Raw genomic sequence first — 21,171 nt, 5'->3', positions numbered from 1 at the left:
AGGGTTTCCGGCCCTTTAAAGCTCGGCAAGCCGAGCTTTCCATTCATGGGGGGTGTCTCATTTGGGGGGATCGGGTAGTGATCCCTGCTGCACTACGGCCACAAGTTCTGCCTCTGCTCCACAAGGATCACCCAGGCATAGCACGGATGAAGGCTTTAGCCCGCAGCTATGTCTGGTGGCCTTTGTTGGACTCAGAGATAGCGGCTTATGTGGGCCGTTGCGCTACATGTCAACTCTCTGGGCCCAATCCTCCGGCCGGGCCTGCTCGGGAGTGGGAGGTTCCGAGAGGCCCGTGGTCACGCCTCCATGTAGATTTTGCCGGTCCCTTCCACGGCCAGAATTTCCTAATTGTGGTGGACGCCTACTCTCGGTGGGTGGAACTGGTCCTGATGGCCTCCACCACGGCCGAGAGTACGGTTCGGGCCTTACGTAGACTGTTCGCAACCCATGGGTTGCCGGACATACTTGTTTCGGATAACGGCCCGCAATTCACAGCTGCCACATTTCAGGAGTTCTTGGCCGAGCAGGGGATCCGGCACGCGCCCATAGCCCCGTACCACCCGGCCAATAATGGCCGGGCGGAGCGGGCGGTCCGCTCAGCTAAGGAGGCACTGGGCCGTATGGACCGGGGCGACTGGCAGACAAGAGTGGCGGCTTATTTATTAAGCCAGCATTCCATCCCCTGCCCGATAACTAACAAAAGTCCCGCGGAGCTCTTGATGGGCCGGCGCCTGTGGACCTGCCTGGATAGACTCCATCCGCTCTATTCAGGGGACCAGCCATGCAACCTGGGGGTTCTCCCTTCCCGTTCCTTTAGACAAGGGGATCTGGTGTGGGCCCGCTCTTTTGCTGGGGAGCCCAGGTGGGTCCCAGCTAAAGTAACTGCCCTGACAGGCCCCTGTTCTTTCAGGGTCGGATTGGCTGATGGATCCGAGTGGAGGCGCCACTTGGATCAGTTAAGGAGGCGCCTCCCAGCGGAGACAGACAACCCGGATTTCTCTGGACGAGATGACGCTGCACACTCGGGGTTGCCGTGTGAGGCCTTCATACATCCAGGCCTCGTCTATCCACAGCCAGACACTGCTCAATCCGACGAACTGCGACAACAGGCCTCCCCCAAGCCAGGCCCGGCCTGTCCGAGTGCCCCCTGCCGGGAAGCGAAACTGTCAGCTCAAACCGCTATCGAAGAGTTACCGGCCTATGCTCCTATTCCCCGAGACACTCCTCCAAGGCTCTCCCTTACATCTGTAGACCCGCCACCCCGGCCCAGCCTACCTGTGTTGTTGAGCCCGCCTTCTGGGCCGTGCCGAGATGGCGTCCCTCGGAGCTGCACTCCCCTTGGGGAGGAGCTACAACGAGCAGGTCCACCTCCGCCGACGACTGCTGTTGAACTAAGGAGATCTGGGCGGGTCCGGCACCGCCCCGCCTATCTTCGTGACTACGCATGCTCCATCTGGGAGCATGCGCAGAATTGGGGGGAAGTGGTGTTGAATATTCATTAGTTGGATTGTGTATGCATTACGTTTTAGCCGGCAACAGCCTCTTGCACCCTGATTGGTTGGGACGCAGCTGAGGCTGTTGCCGGCCTCAGTTACTACTGATTGGCCGAGATACGATCTTAGAGGTGCCGCCCAGTTCTCGGCCAGTGGTTGGTTCGTATAATTGTATAAATAGCGTGGCGTGTGTTCCCCGCCAGGAATCGTTGTCACCTCTTTTTAATGTTAAATAAACCTGCTACTGTTTGTTAATCCTGGCTTCCGAGTCCCCTTCTGCCGAGCTACAAAAGGGAGAGGTGTTAACATCCCCCCCTTTTCTTGCCTGCGTCCAGGGAAGGCTACAAGAGCAGCAGTATCGCCTGGAGCTTTTCATCAGCCGCAGATTTGCGCTCCTTCAATTCTGCCCTCATGATCGGAAAGGAGGCGCCGACTTTCTTCCCCTCCACTCTACTTCCCTTTAATCGCTTCCCCGGCCTTTGTCCGATCCGGCCCTCCGAGGGCGGCGCTCTTTCTGCTGGCAGCTGCCTGCTGAGAAGCCCCTGGAGGGTCAGCAGAGGGGCGCTGCTCCCCAAGGAGAGAAAAGCCTCCTTTCTGCATCTGCTCTTCTCAGCGGCAGTTGCCCCGAGGCCCCTCAGCTCAACCCCCCCCCCCATCTTCTGTATCTTTGGAAGGAGTAGGTGGAGGGGGAGTGATCGAAACAGCCTGGCCCTCCTTCACTCCCCCAACTACGGACAGTCACACCTGGAGAAGGAGAGATGTTCTCTGACTGAGGGGGGGGGCATAAAAATGGCAGGAGACCAGATTTGGGGGGGGAGCAGAACTATGCTTTTCTTCGGGTTGAGGTGTCCCTCCCCCTCCAGACCTTCGCAGCCTCCGGGCACCGTGGAGGCTCCTGAGTGGCCCTGACTGACTGACCGGGGTCCCTTGGGGCTTCTTTTTAATCCCAGCAGTATTAAATCCCCCTCTTTCTCCCCCCCAGAGAATAAGAGAGGCCCCTCCTTTCCTCCCCCCACCCCCCGCTGCCAGAATCCCAGCTCCTCCTTTCCCTTCGCTCTGCCCGGCAGCTCCAAAACTCGCCCATCAAGACAGCTCCCACTTCCACCACCACCACCCCTCATTTAGCCAGAGCGCTCCCCCCCCCTCCCCTCCCCAGAGGGACTGGTATGTCTCAAGGGAACAGAGTCCTTTGTGGGGAGCCTCTGTGGCAGCTCACAAGTCTCTGGTCCCGGCCTCTTCCTAGCCTTCAAAGAGACGGGCAGCTGGTTCCTCTCAGCCTCTGGGGACCGGGCGATCGTCTGAATGGGAGCCCTGGAGTCATAGTAATGTGGAAATGGTCCTGGGGACCCATTGGGGCATCTTGCTGCTCCTTTTTTATAGCTCTGATACATATTTTTATGACTGTCCGATGATGGATATTAATCTGTTAAATAAAGTTTCTTTTCTGTGTGGTCTCCTGTCCAACAAGATAATGAAGGTTATCCTAATGAATGAGGAATTTCCCTTAACTCTGTGTCAGCTGAATGGAAGGGGAGGGGAAACTGGAAGAAGGAGTGAAAAGGGGGAAGGCAAATGGGAAAGGAATAGGAAGGGGAACAGAAGCAAAAGGGGGATTGGAAGAAGAAGGGGGAAGGGAAAGAGAGAGTAAAAAGGAAACAAACAGGAAGGGGAAAGGAAAGGAGAAGGAGACGGGTATTGGAAACTGAAATAAATCTCTTCACTTTTCCTTCCCTTTGGATTATTTTACAACTACAAATAACTGAAGAAGAATCAGCCAGACCCTCTCACAACTTTAGAGAGCAAACCAACTAGAACGCCTCTTCAGAAGGGACCCCAAGCATCTCTCTTTGCTTCGTTTGTTGGGCTCTCTCCCCCACCTCCACCCCTCCTCTTTTCTTCCACGGAGTTTTCCTCCCTGAACAGCTGCCACAAAGTGCCTGCAGAAGCCTATTCGTGACGTCCTCTTATTATGCAGCTCTTACACAGCAGAGCAAAATCCACCCAGTCAGTCTTGCCTAAATAACCAACCCAAAACCCCCGGGAGCCTCGATCAACCCCGGGAAGACCGAGTGGAAGAGAAAGGGATCCAGCGGGAGGGAGCAAGAGCTGTCTGGATGGCCGTCCCGCCACCTACACATTCCCCGAGGAGCCCTTCTGGCCCTCCAGCTCCGTCCGGCTGCCAGGCTGAAGTCCGAAGGGCACTGGAAACGGAGCGTCTCGGGGGCTGCGGAGTCCTTGGGAGGAGGCAGCAGAGACAGCGGCCGCTGGAGCGCTCACGAGTCTCTCGGTGGGGCTGAAACCTTCGACTAACGGGGAGGAAGGGCGCCCCCTGTGGGAAGGGGGGAGTTTTGGAACTCTTGGGCAGAGCGAAGGGAAAGGAGGAGCTGCGGTTCTGGCAGGTAAGGAAGGAGGGGGCCTCTCTTCTTTTTCTTCTTTGGGAGAGGAAAGAGGAAGGGAAATACTCACCTGTTGGCTGGCTGGTTCTTCTGCAGCCATCGCCCATCCAGGTGAGACCCTCCGCATCCCTCCTTTATCTCAATAAAAGCTTCATATGTGGGGAGCCGGTTTCAAAGGACTACAAAGCCCCAGATCCTTTGAAGTTCGATGACAAATGCTTGATTTCTTCAGAGTAGATTAAATTGGTGGTGGTGGGGACACAGATTACCCCCCTTGGGTTAAAATGACTGATCAAGATTAAATGAATGTGATTCATTGAGAGAATGTTTATCTCTGAAAAGAACACTGCCCTTCTCATACTGGGGGTAATAATACTTCCACATTATAGAGTGTGAAGTAACATAAATATACTAAATAAATACATATGTTAAATAGGAAAATGAAAGCAGTTGATGGGCTGGAAGTTTTTGTACAGATTTCAAACAGAGAGGAGTGTGTATTTATGACTCTGAATGTTTGCCAATACAGATCATCCTTGCTTTACCACAATTGAGAGAGGAAACTCTGTTGCTATGCAACACAATTAAGCAAGCCATCCCATAACTCCACCTTATAATTTCAGGCTTCTTCATTGACTGCTTGGTGGAAATCAGTGGGGAAGCATGGAAATGGAAATCACGTGACTGTGGGATGGGGGGGGGCACTCTCATAAATTCAAAGGCTGTCCGTAATGTTACTTTTTGTCAGCCTCTGCTTTGCTGCTGCTTCGGCTGCCATTGAAACGGGGGAGGGGAGCATGGTATTTGAGAGGGGAATACTAATTGTGCTGGAGGAGGATCCTGGAGTTTGTTGCCTCTCTTGCTGCGCATGCGGAGGAGGTTTCCCGCCAAGGCCAACGGCACCGACATTCCATCTGGGTGATGCCTTTCGAAGTTATCTCACACCCGACACTTGGGAGAATTATGATTGGACTGCATCTGGGATGCCAAGGGATGGGGAATGGGTTATTCTATATATCAATTGCTTTCGCGCCTAAATAATCAGTCTTTCGCTTTGCTACGCTTCTAATCATTTATAATTAGTAAAAGTACACTTGATTTCTATCAATGGAGTCTCGTGGTTTTCTTTCCTAATTATTCAATGGAGGAGTGCTGACACTTTTTCAGTGCTGTCACCACTGCTAAATAATGGCTAAACAGGGCAGTTCTTAAGTGAGGACTACCTCTATGCTGGGGGTCCAAATCAAATTAGGAAAAATGTCAGGCAACTTTCAAGAATGGCCAGCTGGGTTCATCAGCAGAAGGAATCCCTTGTTCTCCTTCCACCCGAGAGAAATGGATTGTGTTTTTCTACACCCCAGGAAAGCAATCCAGCACAACCTATGTGCCCAGGAAGGCTGTGAAATGATGGATCTCCTTGCATGGCATCTTACATGCACACTTCTGTTGAAGCTATACAATGACTGTCTTAAATACACACATTTAAAAAGCCTAATGTGTGTCATCCTTACACAAATGAAAGGAAAGGTCTTCCCTGAATGTTTACAGATTTGATTTATTTGATTTGATTTATTACATTTGTATGCCGCCCTTTTTCCCGAAGGGGACTCAGAGGGAGATGAAGAGGGAGTGTAAGTTGCTACTGATTTTTCACTCTTGTAAATGGATTCCTTCCTTCCTTCCTTCCTTCCTTCCTTCCTTCCTTCCTTCCTTCCTTCCTTCCTTCTATGGGGTGAGAGGCAGACTTGATTTCACCATCTCTTTCCACTTGTTTTTTTCCTCACTTCTCTCTGTGTTTCTGTCTCTGTGGGTTTTTTTAAACTCTGCAAAGTTCTGGTAACTAGTTTTTCATTAAAGTTGATTTTGTTCAACAGACTGGCTGTACTTTTGCATCAGCCCTTTTCCAGTGATGCCCCTGAGCATTAGCTTTCAAAACAATATTTTTTTTCTTCCAATGCAGCTGGCAGCTATTTTTCAGATCTGTGACATGCTGAGGCATTAATGAGACTCAAAAAGGTTTAATGGTGGACGACAGGACCACCTAGAACTGAAGGGGAGAGATCTTTGTTATGTAGAATAGACTGGCCCAGGCCTTAATGGCTCATTGCCAAAAGTGGGGGGGGGGTGATGAGTTTCTTCCTCCCTTTTAGGGGGAAATATTCTGCCTTTTAATATTTCCCAAAATATTTCATTTTCTAGGAGAGGGGTGGGTGCTAACTTTCTACAGGAGAAACTGCTGGTTGTTATAACAGAAATCGCAAAATTGGATTTCTATACACATAGACACACACACACACACACAAACACATGAAGTTATATTTAATATTTGCAATTTAAGAAAGTGTTCCAGGTTTTAAAAAATGGAGTCTAATTGCTTTCTGTTCTCCATAACTGACATGAACACAACAGAAAAATCTCCAACTAATTGCAGAGAAGCAAGAACTCTGCATAGATTTGGAAGAGAGGCTGAGAACTTTTAAATAGCAACCCCAGTTTTTCTTCCAGAATTTCACATTAAATTCTTGACAGCTTCCTTCCATAAACAAATATTCTCTAATGTTCTGAGTTGAACTGTGTTGCCTGGAACAAAGCTGGGGAAAATAAGAGGTGACTCTTTTCAACTTGTTCAAAACATAGGAAAACTACATTAATGAAAATGTAAGGCTATGTATAAAAAACAAACTATTGTTTAATTAGGTTTTATTTTAAACAAGCCTGATCATTCAAGTAAAAACCTAAGGGGGCTAATTTTATTCTGGCCTGGATATTTTAGAGAAGAAATATTTGAAATGAAGCTTTGCAGATAGAAAATCTTAGAAGGGAGAACGATTGTCTCCTTTGCTTGGGTCTAAAGCAAGATGGGAGAAGGCAGAACTCCCAAAAGAAAACAAGGATCTGAAAGATGAACTTAACAGGTGAGAAATATTTAGACAGCAATCCTGACTTTCAAATTTCTTTATTAGAGCCCTGAGTCTAAATGTAAACAAGCAATTGAATTCAAGATGTATTACAGTGTTTTATATATATATATGTGCTGCATACATGTATAAAGAAAACACAATAAGCATAATGTAAGTTTAGTCGTCTTTGGGATCTCTGTGATGGTTGGCCTCTGTATTCTTCTGCACCAGGGAAGGGAAGTTGCTCCTGAACAAGGTTTAGTTACAGAGATAGTTACACAGATACATAGATAGTTGTATAGAGAGTATATAGATAGATACAGAGAGACACAGGGAGAAAATCCATTCTGTAGATAAGCAGGACTTGGTTTTTAGTCTCGGGTATTTTTCTTCCTTCCTTGGGAGTTTGGCCTTGGGATGGAGAGTCTTGGAGGGAACCACCAACCATCAAAACCAGAAATTGACTCTTCTTCCTCCATCCCTTTTCTCTTTCAGAAATGGATCCCAATGAGCTGATGTGGCCCTCCAGTGAGAGACCCCAGAACTTCCTTGGAGACCCCTGGAAAATGACATTGTTTGTCTTTGGAGTCTATTTATTCATTGGCCTCTGCGTTTTTCTTCACTAGTGCAAATAAGGTGGCTCTGATCAAAGGAGTGGTGTCATCACAACCTGGGAGCCCTAAGAGACTGAAAGCTCCCCAAAATGTTGGTGGAACAAATAGGAGAAAAGATAGAATATCTCAGGTCTGGAAGGGACTTTGGAGGTCTTCTAGTCTTTTCTTGGAAACCTCCAGTAATGGAGCCCCCATTAAGAATAAGCCTTATTATCATTGTTACGAAATGTAGCAGTCAGTATTATATATATATATATATATATATATATATATATATATATATATATATATATATATATATATATATATATATATATATATATATATATATATATATATATATATATATATATTCCTTTGTTTCCTCTGACCCTTCCCTCCCTCTGATTCTGGGCTGCATCTGAACAGAGTTTCCTAAAGGAAAGCAGATTTCACATTCAAATCCTCCAGTTCTTTTTTTTGCTCTTTAAACATTTTATCAATGACAAAACAAAATACAAAAATACAAAGTCAAATAGGAAGAAACTGGTAGGGGGGAGAAGGGGGAAGAAAAATAAGGGGGGGAAGAGAATAGAAAAAGAATTGACTTCTGACTTCCTCTGTTGCAATAAAATAAAGCATTAAAAATCAAACCTCAACTTTTTACTTTTCCATAATAATTTAAAGGGTTTCTTAAAAGAAAGCAGATTTCGCATTCAAATCCTGAAGTTATCAGGGAAGACAAAAATCCCGCCCCTCTTTCTCTCTAGTGGCTGCCTTTATTCCTGGCCCACCCTCTTTGTCATGACAACCCTGTAGCCAATCACACGGGGGGAAGAGACGGTTGCCTGGGAGCTTCCCTGCCCTCAGCCTGATGGAGAAGAGGCTGAAGAAGCCAAGCCAAAGGGGAGGGGATGAGGAAGAGACAAAACTCCCAGAATTGCAGAGGGAGGAGGACTTAAGCCCCCTACCCAGAAAAGGCTGCAATGAAGAGGGTCTCCTCAGCTGGGGGCTCTGAGAGCCTGGAGGGACCACAGGAGAACCCCATCTTCCTCAGAGTCACAGAGGGTCTCCTCTTTCCCTCCAGGGCAACCCCAGATCCCCCTTGGAAGACCCAGCCCTACATGGCTTCTCTCCCACAGGAGCCTCTCCTGGAAAGACATGCAGCCCAAGCAAGGCTGGAGGAACCCTGGGGCTACATCCCCCCAACATTCAACCCTGGGACCCATAAACCCATTCTCTTCCCTGGAATGCCCCAAACCCCCCTCCTCCTTCCTGGCCATCCTGGGCCTTTTCTGTGGGTCTGGGGTTTGCTTTCCCGTGGGTGCCCCATGCATGGAAAAAGGTGGCTGAGGAACATGGGATATGGTTTCCCCCCCTTCCCAGGACTCAGGAGATGGAACCTGGAGGGGGATTGTGCAGATCTGCTTCCATTCCCCAACACGAGGCTCTCTAGCTTCCTTCTCCCAAGAGGGGCTCCCCACAGCTAGGCAGAGTCTGCAAGAGCCCCTTTGGCTGGCCTCTGCATGGAAAAGGGTGGCAGGGGAACATGGGATATGGGCTTCTGCCAGTGGTGGGTTTCAAAAATTGTTCGAACCTACTCTGTGGGTGTGGCCTCCTTTGTGGGAGTGGCTTGCCGCCCATGTGACCGGATATGAAGATGCCGACGACACTTGTTAGAACCACCTTAAATTACCTCACACACAGCACTGGCATGCATAAGAATATGATGTAAACTTGTTTTTTAAAAGGCATCTTTGGTTTGCGTTAAAACAACTTCAACACACGCAATGTTCTGATTGCACCACAAACGCAGTAGTCATCCTTACCTTTCACAGAGGCACTGAGTTTTATAAATAGGAGCCTGATAGTGTAGAATAATCATATCCAAGGACCAGTGGTGGGTTTCAAAAAAAATTGGAACCTCTTCTGTAGGTGTGGCCTGTTTTCCGGATCCACTGGTGGAACTATTTTCTAACCGGTTCAGTAGATTTGACGAACCGGTTCTACCGAATAGGTAGGAACCCACCTCTGGCTTCTGCATTGCATTCCCAGTCTCTGAAGATGGAAATTGGATTTTGTAGGTCAGCTTTTTCATCTGCAACACAAGGGTCCCGAGCTTCCCTTCCCTCCCACCCTCCCTCCCCTTCCTTCCTTCCTTCCTTCCTTCCTTCCTTCCTTCCTTCCTTCCTTCCTTCCTTCCTTCCTTCCTTCCATGAGAGGCAGACTTTCACCATCTCTTTTCACTTCTTTTTTTTTCTTCTAACTTTTCTCTGTGTTTCTGTCTCTGTGGGTTGTTTTTTTGGCAAAGTTCTGGTAACTAGTTTTTCACTAAAGTTGATTTTGTTCAACAGACTGGCTGCACTATTGCAACAGACCTTTTCCAGTGATGCCCTTAAGCATTAGCTTTCAAATTAAATAATTTTTGGTTCCAACTCAGCAGGCAGCTATTTCAGATCTATGACATACTCTGGTATTAACTGGCATCTGGGATTTTTCTCTTTAACCACAATGCCAACAAATGCCACATTTCTTTTTTTTTGTCTTCAGCCACAAGTGCCGTGCATTCCCTCTGGAGCCAGTTTCAAGCCTGGAGACCCCAAACCTCTCAATTCTAGATGATGGATTTAATTGCATCTCTGCCCCTGTTATTATGAATCACATGGGGATTATTTCCCTTCCATTTCCCTCCAGAGAATTTCCCAACAATCTTTGAGTCCAAGAACTGGTTGAATTATCCAGGGACCCCTCCTGAGAGGGAGAACTATGATAAAAGTTTCAGCTTTGGGCAGAGAAATATGGTGTTTTGGGACAGGCAGTGTCTGTGCTCTTGAATGTATGTCTCTCTCCATTCCAGGTGAAGCTGAGTGTTTGAATCAGGAAACCAACTGGATCATATTCCACCTTGTGAAAGTCCTTTGAATTGTTCTAATTCTTCTTTAGAAATGGGAAGGAGATTGATTGATTCACCCCATGAATTATGGACCTCCTGCTTCTGCTTCTGATGCTGCTTTTGTCTCATACAGTCTCTGGGAAGCTGAGAATGAAATGCCCGCAGAGTTTGGAGCACCAGGATGGAAAACGACCACAGAGCTTTTATAGGCCAGGAAACCATCTCATCAGTATAGGCCTAAGTGGAAATGAAACATTGCGTACAAAGTTGCTTTTCAATGTGGCTCCTTCTCTTCAGTTGGTTTTCAGTGATAGGTAAGTCATTCAGGGTGATGGAGTTGCACTCCTTCCATTCTAACACTCTCCTTCTTTTCTGTTTTTATTTTTCATTTATTCCTATATTGGGGAATATGTCTAATTTCCTGAATGATTTTGATTTCCATGGCTTCTCTTTTGTCTGATGTAGTGAAAGAGACTCAAGTCCAGAAATGGGTCTGAAAAAAAGCTGAAAGGACTCAAGATTATTTTCCTCTCTCAGTTCAATCCTTGATTTATCACCTGAATAATGAATTTTATTTAAAGTAGTGGTTGAACCAGTTGTAATTGTCATACCTCAGCCAATTTGCATATTTGTATATTTGATCATTGGTTTTGGATCAGTGTTGGTTTAAGGCTCAGTACTGGCTTCTGTAGGATTACATATATATATTTTAAAATATTTGTTGTTGCTGTTCATTATAATAACACCTTTTTTACCATAGGGACATATATAATTTTCCAAATGGCTTACGGTTTATTTTCAACATTCAAATGGCCAACAAGAATTCCCAGCTCCTGCACAATCTCACACTTGGCTACAACATCCACACCAACTATTTCAGCACTTTTTGCACTTCAGATGCCTTGCTGGACATTCTCTCCACTGGAGAAGCCAATGTCCCCAACTACGGCTGTGGAAGGACGGACAACCTTCTGGCTTTTCTTGATGGAGCTGCCAGGGACATCTCCGTCCAGGCGTCAACGTTAGGAGGCACCTACAAAATCCCACAGGTTTGTGTGTGTTTTTCTCCATCTGGAAAGTGAGTGGTGGGTGGTGATGGGTGGTCCTCAATGGAACTATGTCTGCATGGAGGGAAACCAGCAGTGGGGGACCCCAAGATTCCATTTTAGGCCCAGTACTCTTCAACATCTTCATCAATGGTTTGGATGAGGGATAGATGGGGAACTCATCAAATTTGCAAATGACACAAAAGTGGCAGGAATAGCCAACACCCCAGAAGATAGGCTCAATATCCAGATGGATCTAGATAGACTTGAACCCTGGGTCTATCTAACAAAAGGAAATTCAGTGTAGAGAAAAGTAAATTCTTACACTGAGGCTAGAAAAACCAAATGTACAGGTACAAATTAGGTGAAACCTGGCTCAATAGCAGGAACTGTGAGAAGGATCTTGGAATCTTAGTGGACAATTTCTCAAATGTGAGCCAACAATGTGTGGCAGCAGCCAAAAAAAGCCATTGCAATCCTTGGCTGCATCAACAGAAGGAGAGAATCCAAATCATGTGAAGTATTGGTACCGCTTTATAATGCCTTGGAAAAGCCACCCTTGGAATAGTGCATGGATGGAGAACCTTTTCAGCACCAAGTGCTCGTGTCTGGGACGTGATCTGGAAGAGGAGTTGCCCAGTGTGCATGTCACTGCCCATAGGTGCACCAGGCAGCTCCTCTTCCAGTTTGTGGTGATCAGCTGGCTGGTATGCAACCAGAAGACCAGCTCTTCCAGTTCCTGGCACTGCCATGCACTCAAAGGCCAGCTGTTTGTCACATGTACATGTGCACCACAAACCCCGAAGAGCAACAGGCAAGGCCGCATGTGCCAGGCGACATGGCTCTGTTTGCCACTTAGCCCGAGCTAAGAAGCTGAGGCAGAGGGCAGCATTTTCCCCTCCTGGGGCCACTGTTCCCTCTAAGGTGTGTGGCTGCGCGGCCGCGCACATGGCAAGAAAATACCGCGCAAGACTTTTCAACTCCCGCGCAGTGATTTCTACTGGCACAGGCTCCGGAAGCTGGGGAGGAGTGGGACTTGTTTTGATGGGCACGGGGCAACTGACGGTAATTGTGAAGCCCCAAAGCCCCCGCCACCACCGGACTAACTGCTGCTGCCTCCTCCTCCTCTAACAGCACCGCCGGATTTGCTGCCCGGTGCTGCGGCTTTGAGGAGCCTTGAGGCTATGGGAGCCAGTAGGAAGGCGGCGGAGGGGTGGGAGCAGGGAAAAAAACCCCGATGGCTCCTCAAAAGCCCGGCGGAGGAGGTGACTAAAGTGACTGTTTCATGTAAATTGAACTGAAGTTGTCCATTTAAAGTTGGTTGGGGGGGGGGAGGTTGGAGCAGCCAGAGGAGGAATCTCGCTGCTGCAACCCTACTCCTCAGGCAACATTGTGGAGTCCTGTGCAAGGGGGAGGGGGAGAGGGTGGGGGAAGGGAGGATAACACAAAGATACAGCCTTGCTGTATTTTAACCAAGATGTGGGGGTGGCAATGTCTGGAAGAAAATAAGTCAATTTTCCCTTTCTTGAAACTGGAAAATTTGGGGAACATACTTTTTCATTCAGTTCAAGCAATGTTGTATTTCATTGATCCTTGGTTCAGTTAAGGCCATGTCCAATACAAACAGTGAGGGCTAGAATTTGTCAACAAGGGGTGGGTTGGGAGGGGAGGATTATTTTTTGTTTGGAACTGGCAAATGTCCAGCAGAGCTAAGATTTTGGCACAGCATATGTACACAAGTCTATAAAGGGAGACTGTGAACCTATTGTCAAAAGTGCTGAATTATAAAATCCTGACTTATTTTTAAGAGAATTGGCTCAATAAAAGCTCACTGGGACCTGAAAAAAAATAAAGTTGCATGTGGCAATCTAAGCATAGTGTCTTACATTCTCTTACAGCCCATATCAAATATTTATCCCCATCCAAGATGGATGATGGTCCTCTAGGAATAATGTATAAAATCTGGAGGAATTGAGAGTATTATCTTAAGACGCCATCCTTTGTTTGATCTATATTGGGACTTTTAGGGTTGACAGGTTTCTACTTGATGATTAGATTCCAACTTTGTAAGAGATGCTGATGTTTGTTATGAATGGCTTTAGGAGGTTGTTCTTGTTTTGTGGAATTTGTACCCTAACCTGCAGATCTTTAGCAATTCAAACTATTTTCTAAAAGCAGCCTTACTTGATCATATTTGTACATTGTTGTTGGCTGGTTTCAAAGAAAATACAGGAAATCATCAATTAGATGTTATTTGGTTGAATACAAGAATTCCTGATTAATACTCCAACTTCAGACAGGACTGTTTTAACTGTAACATAAGGCAATGGATTTCTGAAACACTGCTACAGTATGGGATTCCTTAGAAGGTAACAGGAGGAAATTATGTTACAGAGAGATTGGTATTAATATGCTCCATTTTAAAAAAAAATGTTGACTTGCAAATTTGCCCAGCTGAAGGAAGAGCTATCCCACAAAGAGCAAAGTCATAGCAGAGAATTGGAAGGAATGAGGCTTGAGGTTATCCAACTAACACGGGAACTGCATCAATGTGAAATCACAATTGCTTCTTCTTTGGGTTCTACTTTAAGCTTAGAGCAACAACAACTAAAAATAGAGAATGAAAAAGTGGAGCAAAAGACAATAGAGCACACAAGTCTTAAAGCTGTCAAGTTTGAACACCTCTGGGGTTTTTTTTTTCTAAAGGGTTAGAGGTGCAAGGATCTTGTAACCTGACAGCTTTAAGACTTGCGCACTTCAATGCCAGAGTTCCTGAGCCAACATTTTGGTTGCTAAGCAGAAGGGTTGTTAAGTGATACTGATATTACATAACACTTTTAATTAAGCGGGTACCTTGAATAAATATAACTTTGAGTTTAAAATAATACTGATTTCATTGTTGTCTTAGGTAACATCTGTGAAAAAAATTCAGGTGCTCAGGCATGAAAATGTGCCACTCAAACACTATACTTTTCTGCTCACACTGAAAAAAAATTAGAGGGAACATTGCCTGGGGCCTCCGTGCATCCTCATTTTGGCCTCCCCGGCCCCCAGAAGCACTCTGCCAGCCAAAAGCTTTGGTCTTACTTTGTAGTTTCAGTCCGTGGGGCTTGCGAAGGAAAGGCCTGCAGTCAGCCGATGGGTGGGGGCCAGTGGATGGGCAGAGTGATTTGGGTGGGGCATCCTCGTAGTCCCACTTGGGCTGGATTAATAGCTTTGGTGGGCTGTATCTGGCCCCATGGGCCGGGTTTGAGGACCCCTGGTATAAGATCTCCTGCTAGAGCAGGGGGTTGACTAGAAGACCTCAAAGGTCCTTTCCAACACTTGTATTTTGTTATACGTTCTGTTATAGGTACATATGCTTAGCATGCTAAATACCTGTTGAAACATGTTGATTTACACTGTAAAATCAGAAAATGTGGATATTGGCATTTAATCTATGGAAACTGACAGACTCTGAAAATTGTGGTGGCTGTTAGAACAGACAAAACTTCAATTAAAGATCAATCTTGGATGGTACTACTGACAAATTGTATTAGGAATTGAGGTCGTCTTGTTTCTTGTACAACTGGAGAAGAAGTGAAAAAGATTCCTCCACAAAGAATCTGGGCTATCAAAGCATTAAAATATGCAGCAGGGCTGGGTTTCAGCCAGTACTGATCAGTACGGGCATACCAGTAGACTGGACTATGGCAATGCGCTCTACATGGGGCAGCCCTTGAAGAGTATTCGGAGACTTCAACTCGTCCAGAACGCAGCTGTGCGAGCGATCGTGGGTGCACCTCGGTACACCCACGTTACACCTATCCTCCGCGAGCTGCACTGGTTACCAATCAGTCTCCGGATACTCTTCAAGGTGCTAGTCGTAACTTATAAAGCCCTTCATGGTATTGGGTACTTGAGAGACCGCCTGCTGCCAATTACCTCCCATAGACCCATTAGATCACACAGGGTTGGCCTCCTCCGGGTTCCATCTACTAGCCAATGCCATCTGGCTACTACCCGGGGGAGGGCCTTCTCTGTGGCAGCTCCGGCCCTCTGGAACGAACTCCCCGCAGGGATTCGGACCCTCACCTTTCTCCAGGCCTTCCGAAAAGCCATCAAAACCTGGCTTTGCTGGCAGGCCTGGAGTTGATGAGTTCCCTCCCCTCTCGACTTGTATGGTTGTGTGACTCTTGCTTATTTTAATTATCTGTATTTTGTTTTTATGTTCCCTTTTTTCCCCTTTGAATTGTTCGCCGCCCTGAGTCCTCCCAGAGAAGGGCGGCATACAAATAATAAAATTCAATTCAATTCAATACCAGTTGGTGATATTTAGCATGCCTTCTTGTACCTGTTCTTTCGGAGGCCCCGTACTGGAATCCTCGCCTCTTGTTCCTTCTTCAGCTGTTGGACAAACCCACGCGGCATGCACTGTCCTCTGCTCTTTGATAGCTGCCTCATTTCCAATGAAGGTAGCGGGGAATCCATGCAGAGGGAGGAAACGAGGCGGCTGTCAGAGGAGAAAGCAGCGAAGGCCGTGGGCTTGTCCAATGAATCCTCGCCTCCTGTTCCTTCTTCAGTTGTTGGACAAACCCACATGGCGTGCACTGTCCTCTTCTCTTTGACAGACGCCTGTATAAAAAGCCATTCCTACTTAAAAGTACCTGGCAACAGCATTTTTCTTTGGGGGGCTCCGCAGAACATGCCAAGATGGATGCCACCACATCTGTCCTCTTTGGGAACAGGCCCTCTTTGGCCTGTCCTCTTCAGAAGGATGAGGCCCCCCTGGTCCCTCTCCCATTCCTCATCTTCCTGCCCCTGTGGATGGGCTACGGAGTCATCGCCAGCAGCGCAGAGCCTCGACAGCTCCCTACCATTGGTCCTGCAGTTCAGGCCAGCAGCTTTGTTCATACCCTCTCCCTGTCAGCACCTCTTCATTGGGTAGTTAGGGAGAAACATGGGCCAGTCCTGGGGGCCGAGGAAAGCTCAGATGAGGGCTCTGCATCAGAGGCAGAGAGGGAGCTAGACAGCAGTGAGGCAGAGGAACAGCTGGAGCCTGTTCCCAGTGTGCACATGCGCAGAGCTGCCAGAAGACAAGAGCAACTAAGAAAGGAGGGTCGACTTGGGAGTAAAGCCACACCTTGGAGGTGATTGGCCCCTCCCATAGGGAACAAAAGAGGAGTGAATGGGGAGGGGGCTTTTGCAGGAAACAATTCGTTCCTTCGGTCGTGGAACTGCTTGCCTCCAGAGATTTGTAGGTGCTCCATCACTGGAGGCTTTTAAGAAGAGCCGAGGTGGCGCAGGGGTTAGGGTGCAGCACTGCAGGCTATTTCAGCTGACTGTTATCTGCAGTTCGGCGGTTCTAATCTCACCGGCTCAAGGTTGACTCAGCCTTCCGTCCTTCCGAGGTGGGTGAAATGAGGACCCGGATTGTTGGGGGCAAGAGGCTGACTCTGTAAACCGCTTAGAGAGGGGCTGGCGAAGGACTGTGAAGCGGTATATAAATGTTAAGTGCTAAATGGGAGGGGAGTGGAAGGAAGGAAAGGCCATGGTAGTACAGTGGTTAGAATGCAGTATTGCTGACTCTGCCCACTGCCAGGAGTTCAATCCTGACCAGCTCAAGGTTGACTCAGCCTTCCATCCTTCCGAGGTGGGTGAAATGAGGACCCAGACTGTGGGGCCAATGTGCTGACTCTGTAAACCGCTTAGAGAGGGCTGAAAGCCCTATGAAGCGGTATGTAAGTCTAACTGCTATTGCTATTGCTACGAGATTGACAACCAGAAGGTGTGTGTGCTCCATGACTGGAGGTCTTCAAGAACATATAGCAATAGCAGTTAGACTTATCTACCACTTCATAGGGCTTTCAGCCCTCGCTAAGCGGTTTACAGAGTCAGCCTATCGCCCCCACAGTCTGGGTCCTCATTTCACCCACCTCGGAAAGATGGAAGGCTGAGTCAACCTTGAGCCGGTGAGATTTGAACCGCCGAACTGCAGATAACAGTCAGCTGAAGTGGCCTGCAGTACCGCACCCTAACCACTGCGCCACCTCGGCTCCAATATTGGACAGACATCCGTCCAGAATGCTATAAGGCTGTGATGGGGAACTTATGGCATGAGGTAGCATGCAGAGCCCTCTCTGTGGGAACGAGCACCATGGCCAGTGGCTCTTATTCCAGGCAGGACTGCTTGATGGGATATCTCCAGCCCGAAATGGGTCAACTTTCCCCCAAGGTCCATGGCTGAATTTTCAAGGGCTTCTCTACGGTAGATGAAGGCTTTACAGGGATAGAATCAAGACCACGTGAAATGTTAATACCACTTTATAATGCCTTGATAAGGCCACAATTGAAATACTGTGTCCAATTTTGGTTGCCATGATGTAAAAAAAGATGTGGAGACTCTAGAAAGAGTGCAGAGAAGAGCAGCAAAGAGGATGAGGGGACTGGAGGCTAAAACGTTTGAAGAATGGTTGCAGGAACTGGGTATGTCTAGTTGAATGAAAAGAAGGACTAGGGGAGCCACGAGAGCAGTCTTCCAATATCTCAGGGGCTGCCTCAAAGAAGAGGGAGTCAAACTATTCTCCAAGGCAACTGAGTTTGAGTGTAAATAAGGATATCATCTAAATATACGATAACGCCCTTGTAAAGGTGGTCATGCAAAATTTCATTAATTAATAGCATGAAGACTGCAGGCGCCCCCTGCAGGCCAAAGGGCATCACCCGGAATTGGAAACAACCGAGGGAGCAGTTGAAAGCCATCTTCCACTCATCCCCCTCCTTTATGCGGACCCTATAGTATGCTTCCCTGAGGTCCAATTTAGTGAAAATACGGCCCTTTCCCAGTTGGGCCAGCATGTCCTTCATCAGTGGTAACGGGTATAGGTTCTGAGCTGAGATGCAGTTCAGGTTTTTGAAATTAACACATAATCTCAGGGAGCCATCTTTCTTCTCTCTGAACAACACGGGTGCAGCTATCTTGGGTCGTGCTGGCTCAATGAAACCCCTTTTCAAGTTTTTATCAATGAATTTCCTCATTTCCTCCATTTCCCTAGGAGACATTGAATATATTTGGGGCTTTGGAAGCTTTACCCCTGGCAAAATATCGATGGAGCAATCAGTAGGTCTGTGGGGTGGAAGCTTATCTGAAGATTTTTCACTAAAAACCCCTTTCAGGTCTCAATACTCTTTTGGAATCTTTTCTTCCCCCTCAATTCTCTCCTGGCCCCTGGCGGCCAATGCGGGACTGGAGCCAGTAGGCTCTGGGGCGTCGGCCTCCCCGTTTGGAGCTGTGCTGGTCCGAATGCACAGCCACCCCTCCCTCCAATTAATTCCATTTACGAAGCCAGGGGAGTCCCAAAATAAGGGGTCTGTCCATTCCAGGAGCCACAATAAAAGAGATCAACTCTACATGGGTGCCCATTTTCATCTCTAGAGGTTCAGTGTAGAAATGGGCTGGGCCACCCCCTACAATGGATCCATCGATTTGGCAAAACACAATAGGGGTTTTCAAAGTCCTTAATTTCAAGCCTAGTTTTTCAACCATTGCAGGGTTTATCATACATCTCGAACAGCCCGAATCAAGGAGGGCAAGAAGCTGTTCTGTCTCCCCATCTGGTGGTAACCTTAATTCTATTGGGATCAACATGGGGCCTTTATTTGAACTCACCCAACGAGGCGAGGCGTCGTCATCGGAGTCATCAGAGGAGCTGGTGGTGACGTCTGCTTCTTCCTCCGCCTCTGGCCTGAAGCGCTGGGGGGTGTTTTCAGCAGCGAAAGCAGCCTCTTTCTTCCTCCCCGGGGTCTTGCTCGTCTTCCCTTCCCTCTTGGCAGAGGGCGGGGCGGTTGCAGGAAGTTTAACGTGGCAATCCATGGCGCGGTGGCCCCCCTTTCCACAACAGAAGCACGTGAACGGCTTGGCCTTGCCGGCGGCGCTTCCCTTTCCTTCACCCCTGATGCGGAATGGGGCCTTTTGAGCTGGGGGGGGGGTGATCTCTCTGCTTTCTCCTCTCTCACACATTGAAGTCTAATCAAGTCGAGCTCAACGTCTGCTGCATTTTCATACCAAGCTGTAACTCGCTTGGGAAGGTGTCTGTTAACGCATTGTTGGTAAATGTCCTCATTTAATCCTAACGCAAACTGGTCCAGAAGGGCATCTTCAGACCAGCCTCTCATATAAGAAGAAAGCTGTTGAAACTCCTGAATATATTCAGCCACCGGTCTATCTCCCTGTTTGAGGGCCATAAATTTCACCTTCCCCCGTTTCTCAATCAGTGGATCATCAAATCTCCTTTTGAACGCAGTCATAAAGGCATCAAAATTCCTCAGGAGTGGGGAATTGCTTTGGTGTAGGCTGCCCATCCATTCGGCCGCTTTTTCCTCCAAAGAAAGTAAAACCATTTGCACCTTCATCTCATCTGTTTCTAAATCGGGCCCATAAATTTCCATATAGTTCCAAATTTGTATAACAAAGAGACCCAGGTTCTTGGGATTTCCGTTATATTTTACTGGCAAAGGAGGGACTTTTGCCATTCTGCGTCTTCTGCCCCCCCCCTACTCTGGCAGCAGCCCTGGCTGGGGGGGGGAAGCTGTTTCTGGGTTTGTTTGCTCCCATCCCCCCTCGGCCTCTTCACCCTCCCTAAATTTTTGCATAAAGTACCTTTGTTCAAACTCTTCCGTTTGTTCTCTTTCCCGGGGCCTCCGTTCGGTCAAGGTTTCTTCCCAGTCAGCTGGTTTTTTCCTTTGTTTTCTCCTGGTAACTCCAGCATCCAAACTCTCACTATCCTCTTTTTGCCCCACACCTAGGGTCCATCAAGGGCGAACCGCAGGGTCTTCTATTCCTAGGCCAGCCATCCTTCCAGGTAAAGATGGGTCTGCAGTTTCCCTTTCAGTCTCCTCTTCATCGCTCACTCGCAATGAAATTTTTCTCGTTCCTTCTTGTGAGTACACCCCCCACGGTAGGTTGAAACCTCCTGGTGGGGTGTGAGTGAGTCTTCGCTTACTGTCAGCACCTCTTCATTGGATAATTAGGAAAGAAGACCACGAGACTCCATAGGTAGAAATCAAGTGTACTTTTACTAATTATAAATGATTAAAGGCGTAGCGAAGTGAAGACTGATTATTTAGGCGCGAAAGCGATTGATATATAGAATAACCCATTCCCCACCCATTGGCATCACAGTTACAGTCCAATCATAATTCTCCTAAGTGTCAGGTGTGAGATAACTTCAAAAGGCATCACTAAGATGGAATGTCGGTGCCGTTAGTCTTGGCGGGAACCTCCTACACATGCGTAGTCCAACAGGCAGCAGAGCTCCAGAATCTTCCTCCAGCACAATTAGTAACCCCTCCCAAATACCATGCCTTCCCTCCCCGTTTCATGGCAGCCGAAGCAGCAGCAGAGCAGAGGCTGACATCCCCCTAGTGGTTCCTCTTTTTATGCGCTTCCTGAAAGGTAGCCACTAGTGGCGCAAAAGATAGCCGCGGCCCCACGCCAAGGAAACCGTAGGCGCACACACACCCCCACACACAATTACAGCCCCAGAGAGTCTTGGACGGAAGTCTATGCACAAGCCCAGACAAGTGAGAACAAGTTTTTGCCGTTACGAAGACTCCGGGATGAGGCTCCAGAGGCAGCAGGGCAGCCAGGTCCCTCACCCTCAGAGGGAGGAAGGGCCAGTTGGGAGAGGGGCTTTGATCCTGCCGTGACCCGTCAAAACCACGCTCGACTAAACCGCGCCCGATTAAACCGCGTCGCTGACATCATCAACAGGGCGACAACAGCCAGCACAGAGAAAGAAGGGAGCTTTAAATAGCGCTTTGAAAGCAAGCCGATTTAACTTAAGGTAAGGGTTAGCTTTAGGGTTAGCTT

Source organism: Thamnophis elegans, chromosome 15 (genome assembly GCF_009769535.1).
Source record: "Thamnophis elegans isolate rThaEle1 chromosome 15, rThaEle1.pri, whole genome shotgun sequence".
In the NCBI taxonomy this organism is placed as follows: Eukaryota; Metazoa; Chordata; class Lepidosauria; order Squamata; family Colubridae; genus Thamnophis; species Thamnophis elegans.
Note: the sequence above shows the minus strand (reverse complement) of the source record.